Genomic DNA, 24,872 nt, shown 5'->3' on the forward strand with positions numbered 1-24,872 from the left:
TATATGTTAATGTGGTGGTATATTTTTTTTTTTTGTAGTTCTAAGTGACAATGTTGCAGCACAATATGGCTCTTGCAAACAATTCATTTGACCTGATGGTTATTTCTTTTGGATTCTTGAGGTTGAAAGGAACTTGGATATTTGAATCTAGACTTTTTCAACTATAAGTATCGAAATTCATGGATATGTAATAGATTTTATATGTCACAAACATGTAATAAACTTTTTATGGTTGTTAGTGCATTGTTATCTAACTATAACTTGATAAGAGTTTTTGAGATTCATATTCATCCCTTTGTCTAACAAGGTAACCATATGATGAAGATTTATGATACTATGTTGAAATTTTGTTTTCAAAATATCAGTAGTTTTCTAATTATTGAGATTCTTTGTTTTAGTTTCATCGACTTTTGGCTTTTGATTTTTCCATTTAATCAATTCATGTACATAAACAAAATTAATATAAATACTCAAGATTCAAAAATATTATGAAAATATGCCTTTATAAACATATTAATAATTAAACTAACAACATTCTTGTAATATTAACTCTTAATTCTATCATATTACATATTCTAAAATCAGAATATGACACACAATTTTAGAATATGACACATAATTTTAGAGTATTTTACATTACCTCATTATTAATCAAGTGCTATCACAATACTTTACAAAGAGGTTCAAAACAAATTGTTTCAAACAAAAAGCAAAATGTATAAAATCATATATTACATATTATTTAACAAAAAGTTTGAAGCAAGTTGTTTCCAACAAAATCATAATGTCTAAAATGATAATATGACACCTAATTTCAGAATATTTCACATTACTTCAGAATATTGCACACAATTTCTGAATATTACCTCTTAACAACATAATATTAAATATCGAATATTTAGAATTGCTAGAATAATAACATATCAAAGAGTTTTAAATAAGCCTAAATTTAATTAAGCATTATTCTATTAGAATATTCAACATATAACTTAGAATATCCTACACCATTATTATATTAGAAGATTATGCATATAACTTTTGAAAATAAATAACATATAATATTATTCTAGTAGAATATACACATTATTTTCAAGTAATTAATCAAATTCTATTAAAAACATAAACATTGTTTAATTAGAATAATTTAGATATATACTTACAAAAACAAACTACATATAATATTATTCTTTTAAAATATTATACATTTACTTATTATAACATAAAACATAAAGTATCACTTTAATATAGTATTATGGACACAAACTTTAATTTAAACTCATATAATATGTGAATGATATTACTAAAATTACATGAGATAAACTATAACGTTAGATGTATTATTCTTTAAAATACATAACACAAATTGAATATCAACATTTATAGGTCTTATATACTTGTTTCGTATTCTGTTGGTCTATCTTCGATCAGTAGACGATCTATCAGACGAGGTACCGTGAACTACGACTTTTTTTCCTTATCTATTTTTGATGATAAACATTAGGGATGAGCAACGGGCCAAACCCGGACCAGACCGGCCCGAAGACCGAAAACCCGAAGACCGAAAATCGTGAATTTTCTTACCCGAAAACCGGACCGTTTTCGGATGTACGGGTTCGGGTTCGGTCCGGTCCGGTCTCGGGTACTAAACCGGGTTTCGGGTTTTGGACCGAACTAGGCTTTGAAATTGGTACAATGCGGGACTTTACTTAAATCACGTGCAAATGTGGTGTCTACAAAAAAATACAAACCTTATTAACATTTGGAACAAATAAAAATTACACTATTTAGCACAAAAACTACACTTTTTATAAAAAAATGCATGTTTTAACAAAAAAGAAACAACATCGTTAATAAAAAAACTGCATTTTAACAGCTTTTTTGTGTAAAAAACAACAAAAAATATCATTATTTATAAAAAAAACTGCATGTTTTTATAAAAAAATTTGCATGTTTTTATAAAAAAATTTTTGCATGTTTGAACAAAAAATAGCATGCTAGATACATATTTTCTTATAAAGTGATAGGAACAAACGTTGATCAAAATCTATAAATAATGTTACAATAAAAACATCAAGTTTTATACATAATGTTATATATAACATTAACTAATAATTCAATATCCTTATCTATATATTTTAAGGATAAATTTTTTTTCGGTCCGGTCCGGGTTAAATCCCGTATTCCAGGTACGGTCCGGTCCAAACCCGAAACCCGATTAGCGGTAAAAACAAAACCCGAAAACCGGCCCATTAATATGTATATTCGGTCCGGTCCGGGTCTGGTCCTGGTTTTTTTCCGGTCCGGTCCGGTCCAACGGGTCATATGCTCATCCCTAATAAACATTGTTGTACATTCTTTCCTTTAGGACAAAAACTCATTTCGCCCTAAATTTGGTAATTTCGTCATTTCACTGGATCAAAAAATAAAACATGCTTTCGTTAAAACAATAAAACTAGGATACAAAGAAAAAATTTATTCTCAAACAAAACCATTATGTTCCGAACCTAATATAAAATAAAATGATACAACATTTTTAAAATTCTAAGAATTTAAAAGCATGAAAATCATTTAACAAATAATTTACAATTAAGGAATTGCATGTTGTTATTTCCAGGTACAATCAGAATCTTATAGAATACTTTACAAAAGGTTCAAAACATGTTATTTCTAAAAAAATGTAAAGTCTAAAATCATATATTACACATTACTTAACAAGAAGGTTCAAAGCAAGTTATTTCCAACAAAACCAGAATGTCTAAAATCATATATTACACAATACTTAACAAAAAGGTTGAAAGCAAGTTGTTTCCAACAAAATTAGAATGTTTAAAATTAGAATCCGACACACAATTTTAGAATATTTAACATAAGTTGATACTATACCAAATATTATCATAATATTATACATTACTTCACCAAAAAGGTTCAAATAAAGTAGTTTCTAACAAAATCATAATGTCTAGAATACTTTATCCATACTTGGATTGTTTATTAATATTGAATTTATCCGTCTAGCCTTACAATTATCTTTTCGTTAAGCCTTTGGCTATACCCTAATCATTCTTGGTTTCCAAATAGATCAAAATGTCTAGAATATTTATACATCAATACCTATATCACTTTATTTTTACGACGTCATTTAATTAAACAACAAAATGTCTCGAAAGTTTAGTAAATAATAGAGTAAATTACACGAATGGTCCCTATGGTTTAGGGTAATTTACGCGTTCGGTCCCTAACTTATTTTTTTAACTCGAAAGGTCCATACTGTTTGTTTTTCTTACGCGCTTGGTCCCTGTTTTACCTAAAAAACTTATTTTGCCCTTGATTTTTTAATTTATTTAAATAAACACACCACCAACCTCATCTCCCTCGCCTTACCTTACTTACCCCACCATTTTTCTCTATTTAAATAATAGTATTTTTAGGTAAGATAAGGACCAAGCGTGTGACAAAAACAAACAGTAGGGACCAATGGCATAACAAAAACATATAGTAGGGACTTTCCGAGTTAAAAAATAAGTTAGGGACCAAACCTGCAAATTACCCCAAACCATAGGGATCATTCGTGTAATTTACTCTAAATAATATCATAATTTTACAAAACCAGAATACATAATGCCTAGAATATTCTAGCAATACTTGTCAAAATGATATTATTGTGTTAAAGTTTGTACATTTTCCCTGAACTTGGTGTTCGACTTGGTGTTCGAATGACATCCTATATTTCGAGGTTAAATCCTTCTTCTTTGTTGGCTTTTCTTGCTTTTAATTTCTTCATTATTTTACTTTTATCTGCATCAATAAATTATTGTTAATATAAATAATTCCATAATATTAAGAATATAGATTCATATTAAAAGTTACAACTACACATCAATGAAAACTAAAACAAACTAATATACTATATTGCTAAATCAATTAAAACTAAAGTAAAATATTTGAATACTAAATTAGAAATTAACATTTGACTTTTAAAATCAGAATACCTAGAATATCAAGTTATCAAAAACTATTTTACTAAATGTTTTACCAAATCATCTAATTAATCAAACAAAATAATAGTTGGAATCAAATTAAGAAGTAACATCTGACTTATAAATCAAAATATCTAAAATATCAAGTTATTAAACATTATTTTACGAAAATTTTAATAGATCATCTAATTAATCAAACAAAACAACATCTAAAAACAACATACGACTTATCAAAAATAAAATATCTGGAATATCAAGTTATCAAACACAAATATACTTAATGTTTACTACATGGAATTAACCAAACAAAATAATATATATATATAAATGAAATTATACTAATCAGAATACTTAGAATACACATATATGATAACCCATTTCACAACATTTGTATTAGTTAATAATTAATCGATTTTGTGGAACTGGGGTTTACATGATTATTATTGTTTATGTGTTCTTACCAATATTAATATCAACTCCATAAATCGATTATGTTACAAACTATCTTAAACAAGTTTAGAACAACAAACATCAATCACTCATAACATTATCAACTAATTTATTATACTATAGAGTAATATATTCTGTTTTTAAACTAATGTACTTATTGTAAAGTATCTTAAGTTAATAGTAAAGTTCAAACAATTACAACAAGCTAAAAAAATTAACAAGTAAATATTCTTTTATAAAATATCTTAAGTTAACAACAAACATTAATCACTTAGAACAACATCTTAAAAATCAAAATAAACCTAGCTGCAGTAAAAAAAATTATAAAAAAAACTATAAACCTACCTACAATTAACAAGTTTGTTGATAACGTTGACTACAATAAAGTTATATAAGACATTTGGTATTAAAGATTCTGAAATTCTAAAATTCATTGTTAACCCTAGCTATAGTAAGTTAGATCAAAGACTAACCATATGTGTAGTAAACAAGTAAACTGTTGCAGTACATAATTTCACAAAAGTATTTTATAAACCATTATCATATAATATCTATAATCAAAATCGAAATAAGAATCATAAAAACAAACTAAACGAAATATTAGTGTCATCTAAACTGATTGTCGAACTATCCATTTTTATGATCAAAATCGGAATCAAGAGATTCAAAATCAGATGTATCCAAGCTTTGATTTGTGGTAGAATGAAATTGTGGTTTTCAGAATGAGAATCAAAATCAGTTTCTTCGGTTATTCTTGAGAGATTTGAAACAAAATTTTACTGCGAACGAACTTTGGATTGATGAAAGAAAAATGTAATCATGATTTAAAATCTGAATCAGAACACTGAAAATCAAAATGAGAATGAATCATAACCGATTCTTAGGTTTTTTGAAGAAACATTTCATAATAAAAACCGAATCGATTCAGTGATTTTAGGAAGAGTACCGTGAAGCAGAATCAAAATGACAGGAAATCGAATCCAGGTAAGTACTTCGATCAGGATTGCAGATCAGGAAGAAGGATGGTTTTTAGGGTTTGTTAGAGGGCGAGAGTTTTCTGGTGCGTAAAGAATGAATGAATTTATTTGACTCACGGGTTCAAATCAATTAAAAACAAAGTTACGATCCTATCCTTCTGTGTCTTTCATTAATCCCAAAGTTTGATAAAATTTCAAAAATGCCACCGTCTCCATATGTTTTAAATTGATTTATTCCCATCCATAGATCATGGTAAATGAATGGTCCAGATTTTGTCCCCGTGTCTCACAAAATATCACTGTCTTACATGAACTCAACCATATATATATATATATATATATATATATATATATATATATATATATATATATATATATATATATATATATATATATATATCCTAATTCTAATAAATAAGTACAAGTCTGCCACGTGTCACTCTCTAAGGACCCCTAAAATCGAGTTTTCCTGCTCATTTATTCATCTATATTTACGTAAATGTCATTCAATCCAAATTAAATCAAAGTTCAAACTGATGCAAAAAATCCGGAAATTTGAGCAGTCAATTGCATTCAAAATATTCAACCATTAATTTTAAATGAATAAAAATTATGGAAATAATTTGAAAAAATATGTTAATCAAAAATCAGATTCAAAATTCACGATTATATTTGAAAGTTTGTTTATTTTGATTGCAAATTAAATATATTGCAACCATTAAATCCCTAAAAATTTGCAGTATTCTTCTCAGCAAACGTAAATATCATTTATACGGTTATTTTGTTTTTACCATTCTGCTCCATAACAATTCTGCTCCATAGAAACCACAGCAAACGTATTCTTCTTCATTCTTCTTGATTCTGCAATACTTCAATAATTAAATATCAGGTTAGTGTATTCAAATATCAGAATTACAAATATTTCTATTCCCTTCATGGTCTTATTTATCGGTATCTATCATGTTCTCATTGTATGATTGCTATTCTTCTTCTTCTTTTTTGTAATTTTTCTTAATCGTCTACTTCTTCTACCTTTTCAGTTTAAAAGACGAAAAACTAATGAACATGACAAGTTCATTTTCTTTAAAAAAATAAAAAGTAGTCTTTTCCAGATCTGAAACTTTACTATTACATTATTCTTTTTTGTTTTGGTGTTACATTTACTTTGATTTACTGTTACATTAAATCTAATTTATGATGTCAATCATTTTTACTTTGTCTATTTACGTAATAATGTAGATGTATACGAAAATACTAATGAACATGAGAACTATTTTTTCTTTAACATGATTGTTGTGATCCAGCTTCAAGTTCATTACTACAAATTAGTGAATTAACCCATAATTCTGACATGATATGCCAAACCATTGGAGTTGACCTACAAAGTTATTAAAATTCTAAATGGTCAGTCTTGCATAGTAACTTTTGTTTTGATGGTATGAAATTTTAATTTTTTTTTGTATTTATCTAAATACAATCTCAATAAAATGATTAATAATAGCATACAAGTTACCCTACGTATAAACAAGGGTCTGTAAGAAATCTACTCATTTGGTTTACACATTAAAAAATATATATTACTTACTTTAAGAAAAAATTATTAGGTGCTGATTTATAATTTTTCTGTTTTAATTGTTAGTTAGGATGTTCTTTACGTTAGTATCTTTTTTAAGTTTTGCTGTTACATTTACTTTAATTTGCTGTTACTGTAATCCTAATTGATAAGCCAAGTTGATTCATTGTTATGTTATCTATTAGTATGTTGCAGGGACATTGTCGGTATAATTGTCGTTTTCATGTTAATTTTATATTTGTGTTCCATCTTATTATAAAAACTTTTATTCAATCTAAAACATTATTTCATATGAATTATTTGTTTTTGTTTGTATTCCATTTTATTATAAAATGATTTATTGAATTTAAAAAATTATGAGTATATTCAATTATTTGTTATTTTCATGTGTTGATTTATAATTTTTCTGTTTTACTTATTGGTTAGGATGTTCTGTACATTCTAAAAGGTTGCTAATTTTCCTTACAATTCTATATGGTTTAAATTTTCTTGCAGAAAATGAATATAGGAAATAAGGTTTACCTAAATAACATTGACCAGATGGATAAAAAATCACATATCAAGGTTCGGGTGCTTAAAATTTGGAACTTTGTCAGAAATAATAAAGTTTGTTCGATTGAAATGATCCTGATGGACGAGGAGGTTTGTTGTATTTCATATATTTTTTATTCATCATTCAATATTAGACATGTTTCATGAAAATAATAATTTTTAATTTTTTTTAAATAGGGTACACAATACCATGTTCGTGTCTTCAATCAGAATTTCTCCAGATTTCGTTATCTTTTAAAGGAAGATGAAAGTTATATAGTTATAAAACCCAATATGGCTGTTGTTACTAATGGTTTTAGTTATACAGGTCATAAACAGACCTTAACTTTGGATTGGAAAAGTATCCTAAAAAAATGTGATGATTTTTCGGGTCCGGTCAATGGATTTATGTTTGTTGACTTTAATTCTATCATAGAACAAACATGCCCAAGAGACACATTCTTTGGTTAGTTATAAAATATTAATAAAATCATTTTTTATCATTTGTTTTCTTGGTTATAAATTTTATTATTTAAATATTACGATTTTAATTCAATAGTTTATGTTGTGTTATCTGTTGTGTAGATGTTATTGGACATATCGTGTCATTTAGGCCTCTTGAAACTTCAAATCCAGTACCATCCAAGCATTATATAAAACTCACTCTTAGCAACCTAGAGTGAGATTATATTTTATTATTTATTTATTATTTATTATCTTTAATTAATCACAAATTAATATTAATATACGATTTTTTGGTTTATTTAGTTCTGTACATACGAAGGTTACTATTTTTGGAAGTCAAGCATATCAAATTTCAGAATACCTAAAAAATAACCCGACGGTTAATTGTGTTGTTATCGCGATGCAGATTTTGAAGCTAAACATTTGGAATGCTTTGTATTCACTCTTTATATATAAATGTTTATAATTACTGTTTGTATATAATTTTTATTAATTGGATACACATTTTTTACAGGTATTGGTGAAGCTAAAAGTCATATTGAAGTAACGAAATTGTTCATAAATTCTGACATTAATGAAATAAATGAGTTTAAAAATAATTTAGTTTCCAATTGTTTTTTATTTTTTTTATAATGTATTTTAACTTAAAAAACACAAATCCTAATATTCTTGAATTTAAATTAAACATCACAGGTTGAAATGTTTTGCAATGACTATTAATAAAAGTTACAAGAAGACAGTTTCCTTTGGCCGTATGTTTTGCAATGACTATTAATAAAAGTCAGGGACAATCGTTATCAAATGTTGGTTTGTTTCTGAAAGATCCAGTTTTTTCACATGGACAATTGTATGTTGCCTTATCTAGAGTTCAGAGCATAGAAGGATTAAAATTATTAATTTTAGATAAAGATGGCAAACTCACAAATAAAACTTCCAATGTTGTTTATAAGGAAGTTTTTCGAAATTTGTAGCCAACTTTTTTGTAACGTCGTTTTATTCAATTTTAGCAAATCACACTTAATCCATCATATTACTGTATTTTTTTATAATTACGTATTGTTGTATTTTATGTTAATTTCATTACACACATTGGTAATGCATCATCTGCATATATCCAACAAGAATCATGCATCAAAAAAAAGAGTTTTCAAAAATCTCCATTCCTAATTATATACTTCCCATTTACTTTGTAATTAAATACTTACAAATAAAAAAATTTATTGAAATATTCAATATTACAATTTATAAGTTATCAGAATTATTGAAATATTATTTTATTAAATAATTAATTTTTAAATTCAATTCAAAAACAGCACCCGTGGGTTCCACGGGTTTTAACCTGGTATATATATATATATATATATATATATATATATATATATATATATATATATATATATATACACTCAAAAGCCAGTAATAACCGTATGAACTAATCTTTGCCGTTTGTTTGGAAAAATGAGTGCTTAAGATTAATCAAAGAGAAATTAAATATCCTGCTACGTTTTGATCCTACCAATCCTTATACCCATTTAAATGATGATATTTGTCATATTAGTATCTTAAAATATCATTAAATCTCATTAAATTAGCATTAAATGTTACATATGTCACTATTTCATTAGGTAGGAGGATATGTAGGAACAAAAAATAGAAGGATATTTAATTTCTCTTAATGAAATCATTTTTCTTTTTCTTTAATTCCGAAATGGCCTTTTTTGTAATTATTAAATAAATGTTCGAAATTTATTAGGATAGGTAGAACTTTAAGGGTTAAAAATGGCAAACAAAGAAAATTGGATACAACATGAGCTGATGAGACGCGCATACATCCGAGACATGCAACCTTTCTTTTTCATTGACACATGTCATCTTAGTATTGGCTGAGTTAATTATTCTTTTTTCACATGTTTCGTTTTTAGGCTATAAAGAAAAATTATTGTTTTTTATTTTTTATATTTACAAAAAAATCCAGAAAAATATTTTCCAAAAATTATAAAAATTTAACGACTACTTCTGCTCGTTATTTTATTGACTTTGTAAAAAGATTTTTTTAAAAAAGAAGATGTTTTAAATATCAAACTTAATTTTAAAAGATTAAAAGTTTTTTAAAGATAATTTAAAATATTTATGATTCAATATTTTATGATATTTAACTTGTTATGATCTAAAAATATTTCGATTCAAATATTTTATGTTCCTTAATTATTATAGTTTTTATGATTCAAATTAAATGATTCAGAAAAATATAATGATCCAGTATTATAAAAACTTTATTTAATTCAATATATTATGATCCAAAATCATATGATTCATAGAAGATTTGATCCAAATTACTATAATTTAAAATGATATGATCCATAATTTTATGACCCAAAATGATTTGATCCAAAATTTTATGATCCAAAATAATATGATCAAATTTCAATGATCCAAAAATAATATGATCCAAAATATTATGATGCATAATATCTTTATGATTCGAACTTTTTTACAATTGTTAACCATTAAAAACTCGAACCAATATTTAATTCAAAAAAATTTGAAAAAAAAAAGAAAAAAATGATACGAAAGAAATAGAAAAACTAAAAAACCGAGTATATTGATAAAAAAAGGTTTTGTTTAAAAAAAACAAAAAAATTAAAAGGAAAACTAAAAAAACACAAAAGAAAAGAATAAACTCATTTAAATGACGTTCCATGGACGTTCGTCGCACGTGATTATTCACTCGAATCTGTATTACGTTGCATGGATGTGCGTCATGTGTGAACGCGTCACAACCAAATAAACGGGTTTAACGTTTGTGTCCTTAACGAAATGATTGGTAAAAAAAATAGTCTTCACGGTTGCTACCAATTTTTTGGTTCATATGGGATCCGGACCATGTATATATATATATAAGTTGGATCAAGTAGTAACTATAAAAATGGTAGGAACAACGATGACAAATCTAGGCCTTAAAATTTGAAAAAAATAAAATATGGAGATTTGATTTTATGTAACACTCTAAATTTTCAAATAATTTTTTCATTTTTAAAACCACAGAATGACATAGTTTAGCATTTCGCAACCTAAAGTTTATAAGTTGTTCAAAACACAAAACAATAAACTGTTTGACGATATTCTAGAATCCTCAAAACATAATCTCTAGCTAATGTGTACAATCATGTCGGCGCCTTCCCGCAATCCTGAGATGTACCTGAAACACATTTCACACAACACTGTAAGCACAAAGCTTAGTGAGTTCCCCAAAATATCACACACAAATAATTAACCTTTCATGGATGTAACTCGATAAGGACCCTCTAGTCATGTGTCTCAGTGAAGATCCTCCGGTCTCACAGCTCAGATTGGACCCTCCAGTCCTGAATCTCAGTGAGGACCCTTTGATCTCACAACTCGGTTTGGACCCTCTGGTCCTAACTCAATAAGGCACAAAATAATATACAACATAAATCACAAAGACATAATGCATAATATATCACATAACTCAGTATAAGCACATAAGACCCTCTGGTCAGTAACTCAGGAAATACCCTCCGGTCATACAATATTACCACTCAGGTAAGTATAGTGAGAAGACTCATCTCGTAAGTAAAGCAAGTATTTCTCGTACTCAACTGTCGGTCTAAACTCCGCCTACATCTATCATAATCATCACTAATTAACAATTTGCATTAACAACTCCAAAGATGTTAAGCTAACTCCCTTACTAAATCTCCAAAAGGGTGAAAGACTATTTTACCCTCCATGGTCTCCAAGGTCCATAACTTGACCAAACCCTAAAAGTCAACGGAAGTCAACACTTAAGTCAATAGTCCATGTTAATTCAACTCGTCGAGTGCATCTATGCGACTCGTCGAATTCCTTTTGTTCTTAGAAAATCGGGAAGATTCTAGTCAAGTCGTCAAGTTTGTATAGTGTCTAGATTATTGGGGGAAAAACCCTAACCAACTCGTCGAGTTCCTTCAGACCTTTCTCTCATTCAGACGCTCTTAAGCAAGACTAAGGCCCCAAACTCTAAATCTAACATTCTAGGGCTGAAATACCACGTAAAGCTACAAGCTTTACATCCATGTATGGCATCTAGGGGCTAAGTTGCCAAAACAAAGCTCAACAAAGGGTTTAAGGTATGGAAGTTGGCCAAAGTTTGATAAAGCTTGAGTCTTTAGGCCTAAGAGACCTAGTATTCTCCAGATATGAAGTCTCATCTTCAAAGCATGCTCAAACAACTAAATGACTCAAAAAGAAGGTAGAAATGGCCATAAACTCGCTAATGGAGAGATCTAACAAACAAGTGATTAAGGTAATGGCTTTTTACCTCCAATTGGCTGCTAACACTGAATGAATGTCGAATCTAAAGACCCCTTCTTGTTCCAAGCCTTTTACTCCTCAAGTTCCTTCAAGAAATCAACAAAACACACACTCTTAGCCTCACTCTCTCTCACAGTGGATGATAGCTCGATTAGGGGTTGTCTCAGGGTGATAACGTGATGAGGGAGACGAGATAAAGAGCTTAAGGTCCTTTAAATAGGGTGCAAACCCTGAACTTAGGGTTTTCACACTCAGCTCCCAACCCATTGAGTTGGGGTCCTCCAACTCGTCAAGTTGCTTCTAAAATCCACGTGGCCATCTCGATCTCTACTCGACGAGTTAGGGCCTCTAACTTGTCGAGTTGCCCTGTCAAAATGAGTATAAACAATTTAAACTTATACTTGGGAGTTGGGATGTTAAATTTTATTTATCGTAAAAATTTTGAGAGATGATATAGCAATTTGGTAATTATGAGCGAGATAATGACAATTTCCGGTGAAGGTTAAAAAGCAAACAAGGAAAAAAAAAAAAGAATTTCCGACCCTTACACACGCCTAGATGAGCTTACCTCACTCTCTCCCACTATGAGCGTCAAGTGTTAGCCTCTCATTGGCTGAGTTTTTTTTTCCACCCATCTCGTTTTTTAGCCATAACTTTTTTTTTGAAAAAAAAAATCCTTAAAATTTAATTCTTTATAAAATGAGCACAATAATGAAAACTTGAAAAAAAATATTTTTTAGATTATTGAAAAATCAAGAAAAAATTTTCTCCAAAAAATTATAAAAATTTATCGAATACTTTTACCCACTACTATATTGATTTTGAAAAAAGAATTCAAAATATAAGGTGTTTCACCAAACTTGATTTTAAAATATTAAAAGTTTGTTAAAAAAATAATATTGGACATAATATAATCCAAATAGAGATAATTCAAAATATTTATGGTTCAAAAACATTATGATTCAATATGTTATGATCTTTAACTTGTTATGATCTAAAAATATTTTGATTCAAATATCTTATTATCCTAAATTATTATATCTTAATTAAATAATTCATAAAATATAATAATTCAAATTTTGTATTTAACAAAAACTTTATTTAATTCAGTATATTATAATCCAAAATCATATGATTTATAAATGATATGATCCAAATTATTATATTTCAAAATGATATGATTTAAAATTTTATGATTCAAAATGATATGATCCAATTTTTTATGATCCAAATCAATATGATTCAAAAATTATGATACATAATATAGTTATGATTCAAAACTTTTTATTATGGTTAACCAACACAAACTCGAACCGATATTTAATTCAAAAATAAAAAAAAATTAAAAAGAAAAGAAAAAAAGAAAAAAGAAATGAAAAAATAGAAAAACTAAAAAACCAAATATATATTGATAAAAAAACTTTTTTCTAAAAGAAAGAACAAAAAATAAAATAAAAACGAAAAAAAATAAAAATAAAATCCAAGTATACTATTACCTAAAAAAGTTTTTTATTTTAAATAAATAAAAAAAATGAAAAAGAAAAAAAAATCTTTTAAATGTCGTTCCATGGAAATTCTTCGCACATGATTATTCCCTTAAATCCGTATTACGTTTAATGGACATGCATCGTATACGAACGCGTCACGACCAAGTAAATGAGTTTGACTATTGTGCCCTTGACGAAATGATTTGTGGATAATTGTCCTTGGGTTTCATACTAATTTTTGAGTTCCTACCAGATCTGATATATATATATATATATATATATATATATATATATATATATATATATATATATATATATATATATATGGTTGAGATCTGTTGAAAACTCATAGTTTCCCGAAAATCTGAGAACTAAAGGTGGAGCGTTGGATCAAGATTAACTCATTAAGGGCATGATCGTCATCATATCAATCCCATGTAATTTTTTGTATTATTGGAAATATTAATAAAAAGCTCTCAAATTAACATTATAAAACAAATTTTTGATTTTTTTTATAAAAAAATAATTTTTTGGTTTTTTTAAATTCCAGATTTTTTTTACTTTTTTAGAAAGCATAAAATTTTAAATATATATATATATATATATATATATATATATATATTTAAAAAACTACATTTAAAGAAAAAAAAAAACAGGAAATTTTTAAAACATAGTAAATTAAAAAAAAGCTGGAATATTTTTTTTTAAAAAAAAACTATAGCTTATTTAACCAAAAAAATCAATATTCTAAGAGCATATCTACATGTTTTTTCAAGTGCATATATATATATATATATATATATATATATATATATATATATATATTTCTTATACTATAATACTCATAAATAAATGATAAAAATCCAATTTTTACTTACTAATCTATAAACAGAATAGTACAAGTATTTTATTCCATACAAAATAAAATATAAAAAATAAAAAATGCTACAAAATTTCAAAGCATTTTCACGTATTTGTGTCAAGATTTCTATGTTTTCTTCAATTTATCACTTTTCACCTATTTAATTTTTTCCCAATATTCTTCCAAATCTACAGGAAAATTAAAAAAAAAATTGATTAATGCAAGAACAATCACAAAAAACATATATATAAATCATGTAAGATTCACATATGATTATTTCATGTAAGATTCACATGTGATTATATGTTTTAAGATTCACTTGTGATTTACATTTGAATCACTTGTAATTCATATTACATGTAAATCATATGTGAATTACATGTGAATCATGTAATTCATATGTGATTGACATGTGAATCACATGTGATTTACATGTGAATCTCATGTGAATCATGTAATTCATATGTGATTCACTTGTGATTTACATGTGATTTATATGTGAATCTCATGTGATTTACATGTGAATCATGTAATTCATATGTGATTCACTTGTGATTTACATGTGAATCACATGAGATGATATGTGAATCACATGTTATTTACATGCGAATCACTATAATAAACAACTTTTATATACAAAAATAAAATTACTTATATAATCTTCAATAATATTTTAATGTTTTTAAATAATTTCAAACTTCAATTAGATTCTTCTTTTTATTTTCCAAAAATAACAAAAATATTAGTTACACTAATTGAAATACATAAATGTAGTCATGTATCTTTATTTGATTAAAAGTTTAGTTTCAAAAATAACTTTTTTATGTTTTCTAATTACCTTCCTCATTCCATTCCTTTGTGATTCCATTCCATCATATATACCAAACACTAAAAAGTAAATTTTATTAAAAAAAAAAAAAAGATACCTTTGACGATCATAATCCCGAGCACGTTCCCTTGAGCATGATCTGGGTCATTCTCATTCTACTGTATGTAAAGACTAAATCATAATCTCATTCTATACAGATTAGAGATAACACTTGAATTGAAAACTGAATGGAAAGAAAAACTTACGAAAGATGAGAGATGTCTAAAGGGTGGATTGAGCACATCCTGAGTTGTTCATTGTTGCATGTGTAATCATAGAAAATAGGAAGTGCAAAGTAATCAAAGACAAGATTGCGGTCAAGTGGGTATGTGTTTAACCATAATTGATCCCTAAAGCATATTCTGGTCATGTCTGTCTCTGGTAGAAGCGGAGCTGCTGGAGCATTTCCATCTCCGGGTCCTAAGTTTGGTGGCAACATGGGTGTAGCCGCTCTTTCAACTCCAAGCTTTATTAATGGACTTACACTCTACTCTACTATAAGAAGAACATAAAGAATACCAACACATATATGATAATTATTAACTTGAAAACCATTACACCCTAGAGCAAGAGCTCCAGACATATATGTTCAGTAAGATCATTTCAAGGAGGTAAACAAACTTGTGCGAGAAGATATGACTATTAATCCTACCCCGATCAAACAGAACTACATATGGACAAAACATCAAACACCTTCTGGGCATTCCAGAAAAAACAATTTGAATTCGTCACCAACATGTCAACATCAACAAATCATGAGGAAAACGATGATAACCACCATATCAATTACTCTAGTTGGATTCATCAGCATGAATTTGAATTGTTTATGAAATGAGTTGAGGTGGATATAAGTGATTAATTAGATAGCCTTCATATCTCACTCTCACCATCACCATCGTATGGTAACCAAAACATACTAAATTAAAGCAGATGTTAGAATAACCGAGATCAAAATATAAAAGCAACATGAAACATTAGAATCTAACCGTACATCGATGATTGATCTCGACGATTACAAGGTCACTGGAGCTGATAAAAATTTTGATTTCAAATTTCAGGCATACAGGGACATCAGAGATAACTGTTTATGAGAAAACATCTCGCCGGAACCCTAAAACAACTTTCACCTTCATCTCCTTTCAATCTTCAACACATCAAGTGAAATTTGATATTGAATCCATAAGGCGACAGACTCATGACCGATGTCAGGCACTGGAAAGGCGGAGGCGATGGTAAATTAAGGATCTAGAGAATCAGGAGAGCAGATGAGATGGGTCCAGATATGGAAGTGGTGAGGAAACATCGTATAAGAACATCATCGATGAGGTGAGGCAACGATGTAAGGAGATCTCTCACCGCAGGCAACATCGGGGTCATCAATTCTATCAGAATTTGGTCGTGATTAGAAGGCAGGGTAGAGGGAGAAAGGGAGAGATCGTTGAAGATCTACAGGTGTGACATTGGTTTTTAAGAAAGAGAAAGAGTTTGAATGTATTTCAATGCCGATAACACCCCTGGCTAAGAAAAACACAGATAACCCCGTCTCTCTTTTTCAAAATTATTTACAAAGCTGCCATTAGAAATCACAGCCTTCCATTTTTTTGATCTAATGGTCTAAAATTAGTTCTCGCGTTCACGGGAAACTATAGGTTCTCAAATGATACTTCCTCTCTCTCTCTCTCTCTCTCTCTCTCTCTCTATATATATATATATATATATATATATATATATATATATATATATATATAATGTGATTGAAATACTTTTGTATCACTATTGGTTAAAGGGGGTAAATGTGATGTCCCCATCAATTAGCGAGTTGCTTGCATATGCCTTTTATCATTATTGACTACATATATTCTAAAAGAAAAGAATTAGGCTAATAGTTTTTCAAGACCGTTCACCGATCGGACGAAATATATATAAGCCATTATATGTTTATATATTGTGTATGATTAATAATTATATGAGTAAATTATTAAAATCGTCCTTATTGTTTGGTCAAAATGCACGTTTGGTCCCTAATTTTTTTTTTTTGCATTCGGATCGTCTTGTGGTTTGATTTTGTTGCGTTTTTCGTCCCTATAGTTTGGTCAAAATTGCACGTTTGGTCCCTAACTTTATGTATGTAAGGGACGAAAAATACAACAAAATCAAACCACAGGGAGGATCTGAGTGTAAAAAACAAAGTTAGGGACCAAACGTACAATTTTGACCAAACCACAGGGACGATTTCAGTAATTTACTCAGAGTAAATTATTGAAATCGTCCATATGGTTTGGTAAAAAATGCACGTTTGGTCCCTAACTTTTTTTTTTTTTTTTTTGCATTCGGATCGTCACTATGGTTTAATTTTGTTGCGTTTTTCGTCCCTATAGTTTGGTCAAAATTGCACGTTTGGTCCCGAACTTTATGTATGTAAGGGACGAAAAACGCAACAAAATCAAACCACAGGAACGATCCGAGTGTAAAAAAAAGTTAGGAACCAAACGTGCAATTTTGACGAAACCATAGGGACGATTTCAATAATTTACTATGAGTAAATTACTGAAATCGTCCCTATGGTTTGGTCAAAAAGCACGTTTGGTCCCTAACTTTTTTTTTGAATTCGGATCGTCCCTATGGTTTGATTTTGTTGCGTTTTTCGTCCTTATAGTTTGGTCAAATTTGCACGTTTGGTCCCTAACTTTATGCATGTAAGGGATGAAAAGCGCAACAAAATCAAACCACAGGGACGATCCGAGTGTAAAAAAAATTAGGGACCAAACGTGCAATTTTGACCAAACCATAGGGACGATTTCAGTAATTTCCTCAAATAATTTTATCAGTCGAAATTCTGCCCGCGCAAAGCTTGGTTTTCAACTAAAATCCCTGGTTTCGTCAAAGAAAGTCATTTTTAGAAGCGAAGTGCTGCCCAAATTACCATTTCATCAATCGGTTATTTCACCGTGAGTTCAATATAGGTACAATTGTATGTTATGTGCTATATGTGTAATGTGATTTCCCGTGTAATTATGATAAAGAGCTATATCTTTGACCACGAAGTGAATGACTAAGCATCACTTGGGTACTGGTATGTAGCATTTGACCATGAAGTGAATGATTAAGCATTCACTTTGGAATTGGAAGAAGACTAGATAGGGCTGAAAGCCTGCTAGCCAAATGATAATTCAGAAATCTTATATTTTCTATGCCACATGGCCTGAAGTCTTATTGATGTATATCAAGTTGAAATTGTTGTATCTCATTGATTGTAAATCTACGAATCAAATCATTTGTTGATATGGAAAGCTTGTCACATGATTCACATATGCCTTTGTTGTTCCCTGTCCCTCTTTGTTTCTATTATATTGATATGTATATGGCATAACGTTATATTGTAACTGTTATTGAACTCACTAAGCGTCACCCGCTTATCCCTCTCAATGTTTAAACTATTGCAGGTGATAAGCATCCAGTATAGTCATGTACTCGTAGAAGATGTAGAATAGCTAATATTATAGCTTTTGTATTTAGTGTATAATTTCCTGGGAAGTTATGTAATATATATATATATATATATATATATATATATATATATATATATATATATATATATATATATAACTTTGTAAAAATCTTAATAGTCGGTTTGTATCCAGTCTTTTGTAATTAAATTATCAATGTAAAATATTGTTTATGAATATGCATGTAGCATGTTTTGGAGTAATAATAATGTAAAGGTATTAGAGAAATAGTGGGTCTCACAATCATGGTATCAGAGTAGTAGTTTAAGTGAACTAAATACCACAGATTGGTATTTAGACTTAAACCATCAGAAGTTCAATTTATGAATGGATTCATTGTAAGTATATGGATACAAACCATAAGAAAGACTTAAGTAAAATATTAGGTAATGATAAATCCTAATATTCTAAAATACTATATTACTCCAAATTTTCAGAACAATGGCTGAACAGGTGAGTAGCCATACACCAGATGTGGGTGGAAATCCTCAACCTGATGAAGTAAATACTCCAGTATCCTCTCGCGAGGAACGACTTGTGGATAAAATCACTGGTGTTATTCGAAAAACTCTTGAAGAACACAAAAAGGATAGTGATAAAGGTAAAGAAAAAGCCACCAGAGAATCTTTAAAAGGGGAGGCGAAACGTCCTTCATTCAAAACTTTCAAGAGTAATGGTGCTACAGAGTTTTCAGGTGTTCTTAATCCCATTTTTGTTCTTACATGGATCCAGAACACAGAAAAAGTATTTCGTATCTCTCATGTGGTTAATGAAGACAAGGCTAATTATGCTTCTGTAATGCTCATCGGAGAAGCCTTGGTCTGGTGGGAAGCAACATTTGAATCTCTCAACGGGTATGACCAGGATAATTTATCTTGGGAAATGCTCAAAAATCGTTTGCTAGGAAAGTATTGTCCTCTAGACATGAGGAGAAGACTGGAGAAAGAATTCCTCGAGCTTAAACAAGGAAGAATGACTGTGAATGATTATGAAACTCGATTCAATCAAAAAGCACGGTTTGCTGCAAAGTATATTGCAAATGAAGACGATAAAATCCAGTTATTAATGGAAGGACTACAGTATGAAATCTGAGATTTCGTGGTTAATCGGGATGTTCGGTCGTTTGATAAAGCTGTAAAGTATGCTCGAAAGTGTGAGCATGACTTAGAAATACGTGGTACCACTCTTTCTATTTCGAATCATCCACATATTGATCAAACTATTCATGTTTCCTCTACTCCACCAACTTAATCTATTCGAATTGATCTTGGTAAACAAGTGCAATCTCATAATACCCCTCGTGGCCGCGGTAGATCATAATCTTTTTCTCTCCGATCACTATCGTGTCGAAATTGTGGAAAGAATCATTCGGGCAAATGTAGGTTAGAAAAAGGATTAGTGGTCTATTATGGATGTGGAGAAGTAGGCCACATGAAGTCCGTTTGCTCGATGAAGAATGTAACATGCTTTGATTGTGGTGTTTCTGGCCAAAGGAAGCGTTTCTGCCCTACTCTTACTAGCCAAATGGCGGGAAGTCAAGCTTCTGTTCAACAACTGGCGAAAATTCAAGCTCCTGTTTAATAACCAAATAGTACTCCGACTAAAAAGGAGGAGGTGCCAAAAGCTAAAGGCCGTGCATTTCAGATTACCACGGAGGAGGCACGTGAAGACCCGAATGTTGTGACCGATACATTTCTCGTCAACTCTAGACCTGCTCATATCTTATTTGATTCTAGTGCCTCAGATTCTTTTGTGTCTCATGAATTTGCACATTCCTTTCAAATTGCTTGCTATGCACTCGCACAACCATTTCATGTAGATATTGCGGGAAGTATATCATTATTTGTCGATAAAGTATATAAGGATTATGTGATAGAAATTGAAGGCTATAATTTTCTTGCTAACCTGATTCTTATCTCCTTGCCCAACTTTGATATTATTCTCGGCATTGATTAGTTGTCAAAGAACCATGCAGAACTCTTGTGCTATGAAAAGATAGTACGCATTCCCATTAAAGGGGAGAATCCTATTTATGTCTACGGTGAACAAAGAATCTTAAAAATAATCTCTTTCCTCAAAGCATGTAAATTTATATCAAAAGGGTGTTCTATCTATCTGGCATATAAAGTTGATATCTCAAAAGAAGGGAAGAAAATTGTAAATGATTTTCCCGTTGTTAATGATTTCCCTGATGTTTTCCCCGATGATTTTATTGGACTACCTCCGGATAGGCAAGTAGAATTCCGAATTGATCTTGTACATGGTGTTGCTCCAGTTGCAAAGAATCCTTATCGTCTTGCGCTAGATGAGATGAAGGAAATGATGATCCAGCTGCAGGAATTACTTGACAAAGGTTTTATTTGACCGAGTACCTCTCCTTAGGGTACTCCGATATTGTTTGTCAAGAAGAAGGACGATTCGATGCGAATGTGTATTGATTACCGTGAGCTAAATAAATAACTATCAAGAATAAGTACCCACTACCTCGCATTGACGATTTGTTTGATCAATTACAGGATGTTAGCTATTTCTCGAAGATTGATTTGAGATCTGGCAATCATCACTTGAAAGTACACGAGCAGGATGTACCGAAGACTATTTTTATACTCGATATGGGGAATATGAATTCCTTGTCATGCCATTCGGTTTGAAAAATGCTCCTGTTGTACTCATGGATATGATGAATCGGTTGTGTCGTCTAATGCTTGATAAATTTGTCATCATATTCTTTGATGATATTCTAATCTATTCCAAGTCTGAAGTTGATCATGTCATTCATATTCGTGATGTATTAGAACTTCTTCGAAAGGAGAAACTATATGCTAAATTCTCCAAATGTGAATTCTATCTTTGCCAAATTCAATTTCTAGGCCATGTGATTTCTGGTGACAGTATATCAGTAGATCCTACCAAAATTGAAGCCATTCAGAAATGGGAAGTGCCCCGTAATGCTTCCGAAATTCCCAGTTTCTTGGGTCTTACGGGATATTACCGAAGATTCATTAAAGATTTTTTGCGTATATCTATACCTCTCACGAGTCTTACACGAAAGGAAGTAAAGTTCGAATGGGGTGAAGCCCAAGAAAAATCTTTCTCAACTCTAAAAGATATTTTGAATCATGCTCCAATCTTATCACTCTCAGAAGGTGATAATGATTTTTCCGTGTATAACGACGCTTTAAGATTGGGACTAGGTTGTGTGTTGATGCAGCATGGTAAAGTAATAGTTTATGCCTCAAGACAACTGAAAGAGTATGAAAAGAATTATCCCACCCATGACCTCGAACTTGTTGCAGTAGTATTTGCCCTAAAACTTTGGAGGCATTATCCTTTTGGTACAAAATGCCAATTGTTTACTGACCACAAAAATCTCAAGTATATATTCAGTCAGCAAACTTTGAATATGAGACAACAGCGAGCCATGGAGCTGATCAAAGACTATGACTGTGAAATCTTGTATCATCTTGGAAAGGCCAATGTAGTTGCCGATGCACTTAGCAGGAAGGTTTATCATAATAGTGTGTGTTATGTTATTTCCCACACTACCATAAAGCTCACTATTTTTGATGAACTAAAAAAATGGCAAGTAGAGGCCTTAAAGGGAGAAAATGTGAAGAAATACGGGATGGTGCATTATGTTGATATTGTACTTGATGATCCACGTGGACTGAAAGCATTTAAGAATCGGCTATGGATTCCAAAGATTGGTGGATTAAGACAGAAGATTTTAGATGAAGTTCATAAGTCTAAGCTATCAATACATCCTGGTACAAGTAAAATGTATTATGATGTACGAGCTGATTATTGGTGGCCTGGACTAAAGAGAGACATTGGAAGATACATGCAGGAATGTTTAGTATGCTTACAAGTCAAAGCGGAACACCAAAAGCCATACGGGAGTCCAGAAAGTCTTAATCCTATGTGGAAATGGGAGGAGCTGTCCATGGATTTTATTACCAAATTGCCAAAGATTGCGAGACGGAATGATAGCATTTGGGTAATTGTCGACCGACTAACTAAGAGTGCACATTTTCTCACCATGCGTGAAACGGCTCCAATAAATACGTACAAGTGTAGTTGGATGAAATTGTTGCAAGACATGGTGTGCCACTAAAGATTATTTCTGATCGTGATACTTGCTTCACCTCTCATTTTTGGGCAAGTATGCAACGTGAATTGGGATCTCGTGTTGCTCTCAGTACAACTTATCATCCCCAGACAGACGGTCAGACGAAGAGAACAATCCAAACAGTATAAGATATGCTTCGTGCATGCGTCTTGGAGTTTGGTGGTAACTGAGATAAGTACGTACCTCTTGTCAAATTTTCATATAATAACACTTACCACAATTCAATCAAAATGCCACCATATAAAGGATTATATGGTTGTAAATGTCGTACTCCATTATGTTGGCATGATGTAGGACAGAAAATCCTTGGAGGCCTTGAAATGATTCAAGACACCATTGACAAGATTCAAATTGTACGAGAAAGAATGAAAGCGGCTCAGGATCGACAGAAATCCTATACGAAAAAGAAAAGACGACCTATAGAATTCCAGGTGGGTGATTTCGTAATGTTGTAAGTATTCCCATGGAAATACATTATGCAATTTGGGAAGAAAGGAAAACTAAGTCCTAGATTTGTTGGTCCTTTCAAAATCATCCAGAGAATTGGTAAACAAGCATACTGCTTGGAATTGCCTAAAGATTTACCAGTTATTTATGATGTATTTCATGTGAGTTATATGCGTAAATGTTTAAGCATATATGATGAAATCGTCCTGTTATCCGAGGTGAAACTGGAAAATAAATTAAGATATGTAGAAGAGCCTAAAGAGATCATAAACGAAAGAACAACTAAATTGCGTAATAAAGAAGTGGAGTTGGTGTTTTTCAAGTGGAAACATCATCCAGGTCCATTATACTTGGGAAAATAAGAATAAGATAAGAGTGAAATATCCCCATTTGTTTAAATCGTTGTAATTTCAGGGACGAAATCCTCAAAAGGAGGAGGTATTTGTAACATATATGTTATTAACCATGTATAATTATCGAGTTTTGTTTAAAAGTAAATATTATTATATAATATATGAGTTTGAGCATTGAGTTCTAACAAGACAGTTTTATGAGATTGAAGTAAAACTATGTTTATAATCATTCGGGAAGTATTGGAAGTCTTATGAGATTCCGATCAAAAGTCAACTATCGAAATTAACGAAAATATAAAGTTAGAAATAATTAAAAATGATGTTATTGAAAATTGTAGATTTTCTCGTTAGAAACATTTAGGCGAAAACCTCATCGAAATCCGAGTTATAACGAATAAATTATAACTTATTAAACTTTCGCGACAGAACCAACACGACGCCGTATGACATAAAAAGTGAGTTTATGATAAACTAATTTTTAGTTTTAGTAATCTAAATAAAAGTCGTAGTATTCGTTAAACCGAGAATTTTCATAAAAAGAACGTCCAAATCTAACTTCGTATGAGGAAGTTATAATTTTTCGAAGTTTTAGTATAACAGTATACAACTAAAAACTTGAAATAAAGATCGGGTAATTTTTAGGAGACACAACCTAAATGAGAATGAAGATCTCGTCAATAGTAATTCAACGGTAAAAAGATAGACGAAAACAGACGTTGGATGAAGAAGTTATGAATTTTTAACGGACTTTTCCTGTTTCGGCCTGTTAAAAACATAATATTAAAAATAAAGTCAAAATTAGCCAACGGAGTCAAAACGAAAGTTGTAGACCATAATTTAACCTACGTGTGGATATAAAAAACGTCAAAAACTGAGATCATACGCAAAAGATACGAATTTTTAAAGTTTTTGGCACAAATTTCGAGGTTGGTC

General features: G+C 30.2%; 1 long non-coding RNA gene across 2 annotated transcripts; it reads right to left on the reverse strand.

The window, feature by feature from the left end:
• Nucleotides 1–14,636: 14,636 nt before the first annotated feature.
• On the reverse strand, nt 14,637–16,981 carry LOC145090670 (uncharacterized). 2 transcript variants are annotated; one of them, XR_013701702.1, is made up of 4 exons: nt 16,496–16,979; nt 15,711–15,999; nt 15,563–15,623; nt 14,639–14,824 (listed from the first exon to the last, which is right to left on the reverse strand). It is a non-coding gene; the product is annotated as an uncharacterized LOC145090670 (long non-coding RNA). The 2 variants fall into 2 exon arrangements; XR_013701701.1 differs by having other exon boundaries at nt 14,637–14,824; nt 15,711–16,981.
• Nucleotides 16,982–24,872: the final 7,891 nt, after the last annotated feature.

The sequence above is a fragment of the Lactuca serriola genome, chromosome 2 (genome assembly GCF_051521515.1).
Source record: "Lactuca serriola cultivar US96UC23 chromosome 2, Lser_US96UC23_V15, whole genome shotgun sequence".
NCBI lineage: Eukaryota > Viridiplantae > Streptophyta > Magnoliopsida > Asterales > Asteraceae > Lactuca > Lactuca serriola.